Genomic DNA, 13,306 nt, shown 5'->3' with positions numbered 1-13,306 from the left:
AAACGGTAAAAATGTCTGGGTTGTAGGGTGCCCGTGCCAGCCTATCCTGGTTACATTCTTCCACTAAGTAGCTATGGCCACCCACTGCAGCTCCCTCGGCTCCCAGGGGAGAAGGGAGCCTGCCCTGTAGGAGGCAGCAGCATCTGTTTCCAGGAGGTTCTGCAGACAGTCTCATTAGAGGAACTGCCTTCTCCTTTGCCTCCTGCCACCCCATACTAACTGCCACAATCACCTGAATGTTTTTGGCCAGGAATCCAGCAGTATTCAGCGTTCCCTCTTAAAGGAACCCTGGTCTTCGGCTCTTGCTCAGTTGCTGCAGGGGGTTGGCAGCCACCATATGCATTTGCTTCGTCCTCTTGGGCTGCAAGTGCAGCAAGGTCAGAGAGTCTGCCTCTCACTGCACCATGTGGTTAGATCCTGTTGACTTCAGCTTTGAGCCCTACACCAACGGGCATTTTGTTGTTTTCTTCCCTTCACAAGACTCCAATTGCTGCACATCAGAATGAGAGCTTTCTCTCTCCCTCTGCCTCAATCACACAAGTTCCAGGTGTATGAGTGTCCAATAATGCAGGTGTTGTGTGATGGTAAATCAGTCTCTTAGAGTCCTCTGCAAGCTTACATGGGAGTGTACTTCCACAAGCCAGCCCTGTTCTTTCAAAGCAGTCCTCCCAGGAAATTCTTATTCTGCTGGCATCAGTGTGGCTGCTATAATTGCTCATAAAGCCATCCATGGGACTTTGTGGCAGGCGCTTTTACTAAGCTCTGTAATTAATTCTTGGAAAGCCATAGAAGGGGCTTGTTCAGAGCACTGTTAAATCAAAACCAGGCTTCCTGTTGGCCTGCTCAGATGGAGCCCTGATAGTTTAAAAGAGATAATGAACCAGGCTGAAGAAACCTCCTAACAATCATTCATTCCTCCAACAGTGAAATCTAGGTACCACTCAAGATATAAATGGCATGCATGAGCCACCCAGATGCAGAGACCCCTGCTCCTTGGATACACAGAGAGACCTTGGAACCTGATCTTTAACTGTTGGCCAAGTCCTGGTTGACTTCACACGATTTTCTTTAACAATGTGTTGGTTTGCTTGTTTGTTTCCTCATGGACACTAAGGCCGTGCTGATAACATTCCAGAAAGATGTGTGGATGTGACTGATGCATATCATGTAGTCAGGGGCAGACCAGTTCAGTTGGTTGATGGGCCCTCCTCTTATCCTGCATAAGTTCAGGCTGGATAATATAATAGTAAAAGCTACAAGTTATTGAGTGGCAGCTGTGTCAACAGCCTTGACCTTTTTGCACATATTCTCCCAAGAACTCTAAAAGGACAGAGTCATTTCTACTGTACAGATTGGAGCCCTGTTATTGTTTAGATATGGAGTGTCTCCTAAAATCTCATGTGTAAGACAATGTAAGAAAGCTTAGAGGTGAAATGTTTGGGCTATGAGAGCTTTAACATAATCAGTACATTAATCCACCGATATGGATTAACCAGGTGGTAGGGAGGAAGATACGGAGTAACTGGAGGAGGTGGGTCACTAGGGGCATGACTTGGGGTTTATATTTTTGCCCCTGGTAAGTGCAGTTCTCTCTGCTTCCTGATTGCCCTGTTCTAAGCTGCTTTCCTCCTCCGTATCTTTTTGCCATGGTGTTCTGCCTCACCTTGGGCCCAGAGGAATGAAGTCAGCCCTCTGTGTGACAAGACCGATGAAACTGGGAGCCCCAAATAAACATTTCCTTCTCTAAAGTTGTTCCTTGTTAGGTCTTTTGATTCATAGTGACAAAAATGCTGACTAAAACAAGCCGGCTCTTATAATATCCTCATATATCACAGATGGCTTCATGATAATACAGGGGACTATGGCTATCTTTCTCTGAAATAAATCTGTTCTAAATAAATCTGCTTTTATAAAAGCTTGGTGCCTTGAATACATTAATGACTACATAAATATGCTTATTGACTCAGTGAGACTAATATTTAGTCACTTTTCAAAGAGAACTTGTCATTTCTCTATAGTAGCAATTCTCTACTGGAAGTGATTTTGTCCCCCCGCAGACATTTGGAAGTCTCTCAAGATGTTTAATTATTGCAACTCAGGGAGGAGGTGTTGATATCTAATGGTCCTATCAGGCAGAAGTCAAGGATCCTTCTAAACCATCTACTACACACAGGACAGTGTCCCCAACCTACCCCAAGAAAAAGTTACCCAGATCACAATGTCAATAGGATGAGGTTGAGAAATCTTGATCTATGTATACCCAAGGTCAACTGATAGGTCATCCTTTATTTATTGATATCTAACTTATAGAACATCAAACTTAAAAAAGAAGATGATTAAATCCCATAAAACGTGATAGTAAATTGCATACTAGAACCAACCAAAGAGGCATCCTTTACATTCCAAAATCCAGGAAAATGCCAAACTCAGTCTTAGGTATGACAGTTAATTTTAAGCTATAATGTGACATGAAAATCCAACCATGCCAGTATAAAAATTGGTTGCCCCCTAAGGCCAAGACAAAGACATATCTGCAATTCTCATAATAAGCTGCCACAGCACAGAGCATATGTGGGGGTCCTATGGGAGCTAATGCCCATGCAAGATGAGAGCACTTTTTAAAAAACATATGAGGTCCTGAACAACTTAGCAAGACCCTATCTCAAAATAAAAGATAAAAAGAGCTGATGATGTGGCTCAGTTGTTGAGAGTCCCTGGATTGAAACCCTGGTAAAAACAAACAAAACAAAACAAACAACCATATGAAGTAATCACTTGCCAAGAAAGATACTCTACAGTCTAGAGAGTCAAATTCAAACCTGAGCAACTAAAACTAAAAGAGCAATGTTTCAACTTTTAAAAACTTAAACAAGCATTTAAATATGTTTGCAGAAATAAATATCTTATAAATAATAACATAGCATTATGAAATCAGAACAGATTTGAAAAACAAGGGCCCTAATATTTTAAGATAGCTATTGAGCCAGGCACTGTGGCACATACCTGTAATTCCAGAGGTTTATGAGGCTGAGGCAGGAGGATCTCAAGTTCAACTAAGCAACTCAGTGAGACCCTGTCTCTCAATAAAATACAAAATAGGGCTGAGGATATGGCTCAGTGGTTGAGTGCCCCTGAGTTCAATCCCCAGTTCCTCCACCCCCCAAAAAACAGCCATTGAAATAAGAAACTCAATAGATAAGTTAAACAGGACACTAGATAGGAATGAAGATAAACTTGGCAACTTGGAAGAAAAACCTAGAATTTGTAGGCAGATGGGAACCAACAGAAAGCATGGCACTATTCATATTAGTAAAAATATTAATTCAAGGTAAAAATCAACTGAATGAAAAGCTATATTATCAAAAGGAGCCCATCAAAAAAATTTCTACTAACCATAAACTTTCATATACTTAACAAATGTAGTTGAAATACATAAAATGAAATAGAGTTATCAGGAGAATTGATAGATCTCTAAGTCACTTCTCTTAAAACTGAGAGATCAAGCAGGCAGAAACAGTGTAAAGAACTAGATGATCTGGATAACAATACTGACAGGCTTTGTTGAAGGAATACACATGCAAACATGCATACACATGCATAAAAAATTTGTGAGTACATACATACTACGTACACATACATGCACATTCATCAATGTGTGCATACACAAAGATATGATGCTCCATAGATGTTTACACATAAATACATATGTGTATATTATAACATTATATGGATATTTACATAGAATCAGATACCACACAAATAGAAACCACCCATTCCTCTCACAAGGAAAAGTTGAACCTGTACCAAGAAGGAAATTTCAATAAATTCCAAGAAACTGATATCATACAGACCATGTTCTCTGTCCACAATAACATAAAAATTATGATCCAACACAACAAAAATGAGAGCAATTGGAAATGAAAAAATACATATTGAAATAATTCATGGATTAAGGAATAACTCATATTTCTTCATCATTTGCTTTTGCCACTTACTAATCTATCATCATATTTCTCCCATTGTGAAAGACTGTTCTAAAATGTGACTTGGAGGGTAGTATCACATTATAACATATGAATGGCATATAATTTACTTAGCCAGTCCCTTATTTGGCACATTTATATTATTCTTGATTTTTTGCTGTTATAATAATACTGTAATGAATATGAAATTATTAATATTAATTAACATTAATATTTCACTTCATTGTTCACAAATAATATTTTGCAACATTTATGTTCCTCCTTAATCAGAATATTCCAATTGGAAACCAGCTGTACATTTCATCGGAGGGAAGAATAGCCATATTGCTCCAGGAAAAAGTAAACCAGGTGATGAAGATTTGTGTCACCATTTCAAAAATTGAGAAAGGGGTACAGTAGAACAGATACTGCACTATCACTACCAGCATCACATACAGATCTCATATGTCAATATATAAGTGACAGACTTCTAAATTGAAGTGAAAACTATATTACTAAAGTTAGGAAGGCTAACAATAAGGGCGATAAATCAAACAATGATATGAGTTTCATTTAACACAGAAAACAAGTATTTCCAGATAACCACACATTATGCAAGATAAACAATTCTGGAAATGGGAAACAATAGAATGAGGCAAAACTAAAATGAAGAAAATTAGATGAAATTTATCAGGACTCAAATATATTGGCAGTCAGAGATACATCAGACAGCCGAGCAATAAGGTGAGATGTGTGTGAATATTGGTGCAAGTTGACACTTCTGACTTATGGAAGAGCCCAGGCTGGCAGCAAACTGCCTTCACTGCATCTCATGGTAGAGCTGGGTGGCTTTGGCCACATTCTTCAAACCTCAGTTTCCTTGCCCCCAAAATTGATGTAATAACAGCTTCTACCTCATGGGGATGCTATAAGAATTAAACGCAAAAACCAACATAAATAAAGGGTTTAGCACAGTGCCTAGCACATTTATGCGCTCAGAGGTCATTATTGCATGAATTTCAAAAGATTAAGGAAAGCCAGATGGTCCCCAGAGAGATGGGAAAAGGAGCTAGATATTATCACTAAGCCTTGGTGATAAACTTTGTAGCTCATGTTAATGCTAGGGCATAAATTGGGTTCTATGAACCATTTTTTTAAATAGTCTAAATTCTAAGTGTAAAGTGATATGAAATCTGTGTGCAAGTCTCCAGTGTAAGGTCTAGTTGTTAAAATAGATATTCAACCCAGGTGAAGTGGCACACGCCTGTAATCCCAGCAGCTCTGGAGGTGGAGGCAAGAGCATAGCGAGTTCAAAGCCAGCCTCTGCAAAAGCAAGGCACTAAGCAACTCAGTGAGACCCTGTCTCTAAATACAATACAAAATAGGGCTGGGGATGTGGCTTAGTGGTTGAGTGCCTCTGAGTACCCCCACCCCCACCCCCAAAATAGATATTTAATGTAGCATGACAAGACTTTATTGCCAAATTGGGACTGGTGAGCATGGGTGAAGGTTCACCTGAGACTTTATTAACCTGAGATCAAGTCACCTGGGCCACCCTAGCTACACTGATTGGAGATTGACTGCGTTATTGCAAGTGGTGAAGACACAGATCTACCTTCTGTGATTTGGCAAAATAATAATAACAACAACAACAACAACAAAATTGGATTTATATTTTTCAGATGCATTCCTTTGACAATTACCAGATGCTAGAATATTGTTGTCTGGGTTTTTCTTTTAAATAGGGATTTGAGTTTGGAATATAGAAATTCCCATGATGAGAGTCCTCTCAGAAAGAACTAATGACCCTTCCTGAATAATGATCCACGCCTGAAAGTTCCTCTCCACCATGTCCATAAAACCCTTCCAATTGGAGATGGCTTCCGCTGCCATTTAGTCAAAATCTAGGCTGTCTCTAATGGACCTTTGTGTAGGTTGTATTTTAGGCCTTATTCATTTATGAATTGAACCAACAGGTAATCTTGTCTGTTCTGAAAGCAAATCTAATCTCTTTGTCCTCAAATTCCAAATATAGTACACTAGTTTATGAAATTATATATGGTCAAGATTTGCATTTTCAGAGTTTTTTTTTTTTTTTTTTTTTAAGTAAGGAGAAATGTCTGATTCCAAATACAAATACAGGGAGCCAATGTCCCTGGGGGACTTGAAGTGGTTGGTCTGGGGCTCTCTGTTTGGCCCCTTCATGCAATTAGGTCTGTTTTTACGCCTCTGGTTAGAGTTTGGATGTTTTTCCTTGGCAGAGAAATGTACCATCTATTTTAATGCTGACCTGTGATGTTTCATTCACATTTTAAATCTTTTATCGCCTGTGGCTCCCATGATATTTTCCCTTTTGTTAGCATTTTTTCTGATTGGTATTGATTCTCTATTTTGCCAAAGGGTTAGGAAAACTCCTGCCCTGTTGGCATGATTGCAAAAAAATCTGACTGCTGTTTTTCTCCCCACAAAAGAAGTATCTATAGCCATTTAATTATGTAGTTTATTTTTAAAGCAAGAATGAAAGAACCGGGGATCATCTTTCACTTAAATTCAGCTTAGCATGTTCTCAGAATGTTAAACATTCTCAATTCCTACAGTTATTGAAATGGGAGTCCTTGTCTAAAGAAAATGAGTGCATTTATTTGGACTATGTCTATGATTTTATTGTATACTGCTGTATTTTGTGAGATAGAAATAGAGTCCATAACCTTAAACACTGTCAAAAAGAAATAAATATGCTCTGTGGGAAAAATAATAATTCACACAGATTTCAGTCACTGAATAAATTCCCTATCTTCCACTGGACACAGACTGCATATAATGGTGCCTCCAAAACTGTATTAAATGCCCTAATGGAATATTTTCCTACATTTATATCCAGAAGATACTAAGGTGTTCTCCGGCAATTGATTTTAAGTACAGTAAAAAGTGTTACTAATAAAATTCTAAAACGATAAGCAGGGTTCTATCTATTAATTCATGTAATCAAAGGCCAAAGTAGATGTCTGTATCCAGAGAGAGTTGACCATCTAGATTAGAGAGACATTTCTTTAAGATGGAAGACCCATTCTGGGTCATCCAGAGTTCCAAGGCTCATGATGCCCTCTGCCCCACAACTACCTTCTCTCCACACACACATACCATCTGGGAACCTGGTTTTCTAGAAATCTAAAGCTCTGAAGCTCTAGTTTACTTCATGGCACTTCAGCTGATTCCAAGGCTTCTTTTATGTGGAAGGAATTGTGGGGGGAAGCCTGATGACAGGAAGCCAAAACCTGCTTGAGTGATGATCCCTTTCCACACATGCAAAGGAAACTGTCCATCTGGTCTTTCATTGTTCAATTCCACCCCAAGGAACAGACTCAGATCTCAGTCTCTCTGGGAATAGCTGAAGTTTTCCAAAATGGCCCATCCTCCCAGATGCCCCAAACACACACCCACCCACTCCCATGCTTCACATCTATACAGCCACAGCAGGGACATGGAGAGTTGATGCCTATGTTGGCTGTGGGACAGGGCACTGACTCAGATGCCCACGGCACCTCCCCAGCACTGCCTGGGTGGCAGCAAACACCAGGGTACTTCCACTTGGGATGACTCCAACTACTCTGCCAACTGAAGGGATCTCTGGCTCTTCCATAAAGGGAAAAGGAATGAGCATCTGAATTGATAGATCTGGACAGAGCTAGGAAACAAGAAAGAATGTCTCCACCTAGATCTACCAACGGATGGGACTCCCGGTGTGTACACCAAAGCCACAAAAGTGCCAGGATAAAGGCATTATATGTGATGCTTTCCTGCTGTTTTGCAAATTTTGTGTAATGATAGTAACTTAATGGCAGGTTAACATTAACGCTGAGCCTAGCAACCCCATTGGCCTCAGGTACCCCTCTAAAGGACCTTGTATCTTCCCCATCTCCGTGGTTACTTCTGGAAATTCCCAATGACTGCCACATCTACTAGACACCAACTGACCTGCTTTCTCCAGAATGTGGCCTCCTGGAGGAAGCCCATGAGCCAAAAAACAGAGGAGCCACACCCTGGCCTAGGCTGCTATAACCCTGAGAGAGAACACTTTTTTTGACTCACTGTTGGGCATGGCAGATACCACCATGGCTCCTCAGTCCACCAGACATCAACCCTGTTTTCCTGGCAGAAAATGAAAGATGCCCATGTGCCTTAATTAGGACTTAACTCTCATGAGGTTCCACGGGAGAAACTGCGCCCCATTCACATCTACCTGCACCCACTATCTCCATAGGAGTCTTGGATGCTCTCGGTCTTTGGGGAGGATGGGAATTGCCTGGGAGCTTGTTAGAAATGTAGATTACTAGAGATCTGGATACAGGAGCATTGATGAGGGCCCAAGGAATTTGCTTGGAAACAAGCTTCTCAGATGATTCTGAAGCCAGTGGTCTGAATGATCCTGAAAAACATGAGAAGAGCCCACATGGTGATGAGTAACACTGGATTTTATATAAGGAACAGGCAGAAGAGTATTTGGGGAAACTCTATAATAAAGAATGTAATGAGTAAAAATGGTTATTCCATATAGGGCTAAGAGAATAGGAAAGAAATATGAGGCATTAAAATAGCAACCATGGCAAGGAATGACAAGGGAAGGATTGCCCAGGAAATTAACACTGCACTACCCTCCTAGCTTCTTTCCACCCAAACGCAGGGGCTCCAGGAAATAATCCACCAACCCCCTTCCCATTTACAACGTCCTTCTATGCTCTTTTTTCAAACCAGCCAAACACAGCAAGCCGATCATTCTGCTGGAATGATCCACCATATAATGATCCATTTTATGAAGGCATAAAATAACCAGTCTTATGCAAAGCAGTTCAGACACGGCTTTTCTGATCTGTTTTTTTGTTTTGTGTTGGAAACTTAGCTGTTTCTCTAGCTAACTCTCTGCTGCATACCCTCACCCGCCTCACCTCTTCCCATCATTCTTCAACCCAACTTTTCTGATCCATGACCAGGGTAAGGAATGGCCTCAAGGAAAAGAAGAGTGGATTAGGGAGGGTTTGCATTCTTTCAAATCCCAGAGTATTTTAAATTTTCTGAAGTCATTTTTTTTTTCAAAATCTCTGCCAATCCTAAGTAAGGATTAAGATGCCCAATTCTCCACTCTTCTTCCTTTGTGATGAATGTGATAATTGACTCCCCCAAATCCACTCACCTCAGATGACTTCTTCCACCCAATCAGCACAGGGCATTCCTGGACAGTGGCTGTTCAAATTGCATCCAAAGCCAGGCCCAATGGACTAAAGCAATGCTGTTCAGTAGAAATATATTGCAAGCTTTATATGTAACTCAAAATTTTTGGTAGCCACATTTTAAAAAGTAAAAAGAAACAAACGAAATTAGCTTTTTAAATATATTCATGTAGCCTACTATATCTAAAATATCATGATCCAAACACAGTCGATACAAATTTAGGAGATATTTTAACATTCCTTTTTTCCAAATCTTAAAAATTTAGTGTTTTTGTTTTTTTTTTACATTTAGAGCACACCTCACTTGGAATATTCACATTTCAAATGCTTGATAACCACATATGGCTAGCGGTTACCATAACAGACAATGTAGGACTTTAATTCTGTTTTAGGGTGGAATAGAGAGAACAATGAGCTCCATATCCTTCTCTGACTCCTTCTCTTCTTCCTTTAGGATATGCACATTGCCCTTGTGGCTGCTGGCAGCCATCTTATGACCATGAGGAGATTCAGAACTAGATCCCCGCGTCCTTGATCACATAACTAAGCTTTGCTGATCCAGTGTCCGCCTGCCTCTGAACTCCCAGTGATAGGAGATAACACAGTTAATATTTAAGTCCTTTAGAGTCTAGCTTTCTGTTATAGGCATCTGAAGACATGATAATCTATATCCTTCTAATCCATATTGTAGCCACAAAGAACTATTTCTGATCCTTCTTGTGGTGGATTTGTTTGTTGTATCAAGGAAGTAGGCACAAGCCAAACATATTTCTCTTCTAAGCTACAAATCGGGAGAGCCAATAAAACTCTAAGCCACCATGAGTCAGCTTTTTGCTGTTAAGGTCTATTTTGGCTCATGATTTCAGAGATTTCAGTATAGGGTCACTTGTTGCCTTTGGGTGTGAGGTGAGGGAGAATATGATGGTGGGCAGGTGCCTGGCCCACCCTCCTGGTGACCAGGAAGCAAAGAGAGAGAAAGAGAGAAAGAGAAAGGATCCAGGCTCCCAATGTCTCCTTCAAAGGCATCACCCCCGTGGCCTGACTTCCTTCCACCGGGCCCACCTATTAAAGGTTCCACCACTACCAAGGGCACCACAGGCTGTGACCAAGTCTTTAGTCTCTGGGATGTTGAGGACATACTAGATCTCAACACAGCAGCCACTTATTTCCCTGAAGAGTCACTACTACTGTGTTTTCTTTGGTTCAAATCATACTGTAGTCTTTCTTAATGAAATTAAGGTAACATTTTATATTAAATATTGTAGAAGCAAAAAAGTAGACGAATTTCCTCTAAGCACTGTGTTTCAAAACAAATCAGCTCACTCTTGGATATAGACATGATCACAATAAATCAAAATTAGTTTGGTCCAACATAAAATCAGATAGTGCAAACTTTGATGGCATTCGATGAACAGGAAGGGCCCCTGCAAAGTCTCAGACCCAGAAGGTGCCTGGAACTCTGAGAATGTGATGCCCAATGAGGTACCTCACCTGGGCTGCGGTACTGCTGGCTGCTCCCTGGTTCTTCCTGCAGAGTCTTCAGGATAGACACAGATAGTCAGCTCTACCTAAAAATGCTCAAAGCATGTACCTTTAAAAAGAAGAAAGATCTTAAATCAGCAACCTAAATTTATACCTTAAGGTACCAGAGAAGGAAGAATGACTAGCTCCAAAGCTAGCAGAAGGAGGGAAAATAATTAAAATTATAGCAAGCAAACAGAACAGAATAGAAAATCAATTTTAAAAATCAATGAGACTGGGGCTAGGGATGTGGCTCAAGCGGTAGCGTGCTCACCTGGCATGCGTGCGGCCCAGGTTCGATCCTCAGCACCACATACAAACGAAGATGTTGTGTCCGCCGAGAACTAAGAAAAAAAAATAAATATTAAAATTCTCTCTCTCTCTCTGTCCCCCCCCCTCTCATTCTTTCTAAAAAAAAAAAATCAATGAGACTAAAATTGATTCTTCAAATATCAAAAAAATCGACAATCTTTAGATTGACTAAGGGAAAAAAAGACTCCAATAACTAAGTGAAAGAGGGGATATTACAATTGATTTTAGAGAAATTAAAAAAAGATTATGAGAGCACTATAAACAACAAATTGGATGACCTTTGAAGTGGGTCAGTTCCTAGAAATATACCACCTATCAAGACTGACTCATGATGAAACAGATAATTTCAACAGAACTGTAACTACTAAGGAGATTGAATCAGAATTTTTAAAACTTCCAACAAAGAAAAGCCCAGGACCATATGGCTTTCACTGTTGAATTCTACCAAAAATTTAAAAATAATTAACAGCAATCCTCCTAAACTCTTTCAAAAAATTAAAGAGGAAAAAATACTCCCAAACTCATTCTGAGACCAGCATTCCCTTGCTACCAAAGCCAGACAGACACTAGAAAAACAAAATTATAGAACAATACTCTTGATGAATGTTGGTGCAAGAATCCTCAGCGAAGTATTAGTAAACAAAATGCAAAAGATTATACTAACACAACTAAGTGGGAATTATTCCTGCAATGAAATAATAATTAAATCAATTAATTTATCACTTAAACAGAATGAAGGAAAGAAAAGCCTCATGCTTATCTCAATTGACACAGAAAAGGCATTTAACAAAATTCAATGCTATTTCATGATAAAAATAGTCAATAAAACTACCACAATATAATAAAGACAATGCATGAAAAGCTCACAGCTAAAATCATACTCAGTGGTGAAACACTGAAGCTTTTCCTCTAAGATCGAGCAGACAAGGATGGCTGTCATTGCCACTTCTATTCAACATAGTATTAGAAGTCTTTACCAGAGAAATTAGAGGGGGAAAAATAAACAAATGGCATCTAAATTGGGAAGGAAGGGGTGAAGTTATCTCTGTTCACAAATGACATGGTCTGATCTGATATATAGAAAACACTACAGAATCCACCAAAAATAAAACTCTCTTAGAACTGATAAATAAATTCAGCAAAGTTTGGGATGCAAAAGCAACATATAGAGATCAGTTGCATTTCTGTATACTAACAATGAACAATTTTGGAAAAGTAAATTTAAAAATAATTCATTCCATTTACAATAGCATCATAAGAATAAATAGATAAACTTAGCTGAAGAGGCAAAAGACTTATATACAGAAACTACAGGATATTGCTAAAGAAATTAAAAACACCAATAATAAGTGAAGACATTTCATGTTGATGAATTGGAAGAATTAATATTGTTAAGAAGTCAAGCTATTCAAAATCATTTGTGTATTCAATGCACTCCCTGTTAAAATTCCAATGGTTTCTTTTCAGAAATTAAAAATAAAATACTAAAATTAATATGGAATCTCAAGAGATCCTGGACAGCCAAAACAAACTTGAAAAAGAAGAACAAAGTTGGAGGTCTCACACTTCCTGATTTCAAAATATATTCCAAAGTTACAGTAATCAAAACAGTGTGACACTGACATAAAGGAAAACATAGAGATTACTACAATAGAGAGCCCAGAAGTACACCCTCACATATGTGCTCAAACATGATCAACAAGGGTGCCAAGAGCTCAACGAGGAAAGGACAGCCTTTCCAATAAATGGAAAATCTGGATATTCACATGAAAAGAATAAAGATGGGCCCTTACCTTATGCCATATAAAAAATTAACTCAAAATGAATCAAAGACCTAAACAAAAGCTAAAATTTTTAGAACAGGGGAAAAGTAATCATGCCATTGGATTCAATAATTATTTCTTGTATATGACACCAAAAGCTCTAGCAAAAGAAGAAAAATAAATACATTGGGTTATATCAAAATTTGAAACTTTTGTGTATGGAAGAAAACAATTGATGGGGTGAAAGGCACCACGGGGAATGGGAGAAACTATTTCCAAATTATATATCTGAAAAAAGGTTAATTCCAAATATATAAAGAATTCCTACAAGTCAGCAATCAAACCCCAAATAACCAATTTAAAAAAAAAATAGGCAAAGAACTTGAACAGAGACTTCTCCAAAGAAAATTCAGAATTGGCCAGGTACACAAAAGATGTTTATCCCCAATTGCTGTGTCTAAATGCCAGAGTCGTCCCCCCAAAAAACACGTTTGAATCTTAATCCTAAAGCCATGGTATTAGG

This window comes from Ictidomys tridecemlineatus, chromosome 2 (assembly GCF_052094955.1).
Source record: "Ictidomys tridecemlineatus isolate mIctTri1 chromosome 2, mIctTri1.hap1, whole genome shotgun sequence".
Lineage (NCBI taxonomy): Eukaryota > Metazoa > Chordata > Mammalia > Rodentia > Sciuridae > Ictidomys > Ictidomys tridecemlineatus.
This window is presented reverse-complemented; position numbering follows the sequence as displayed.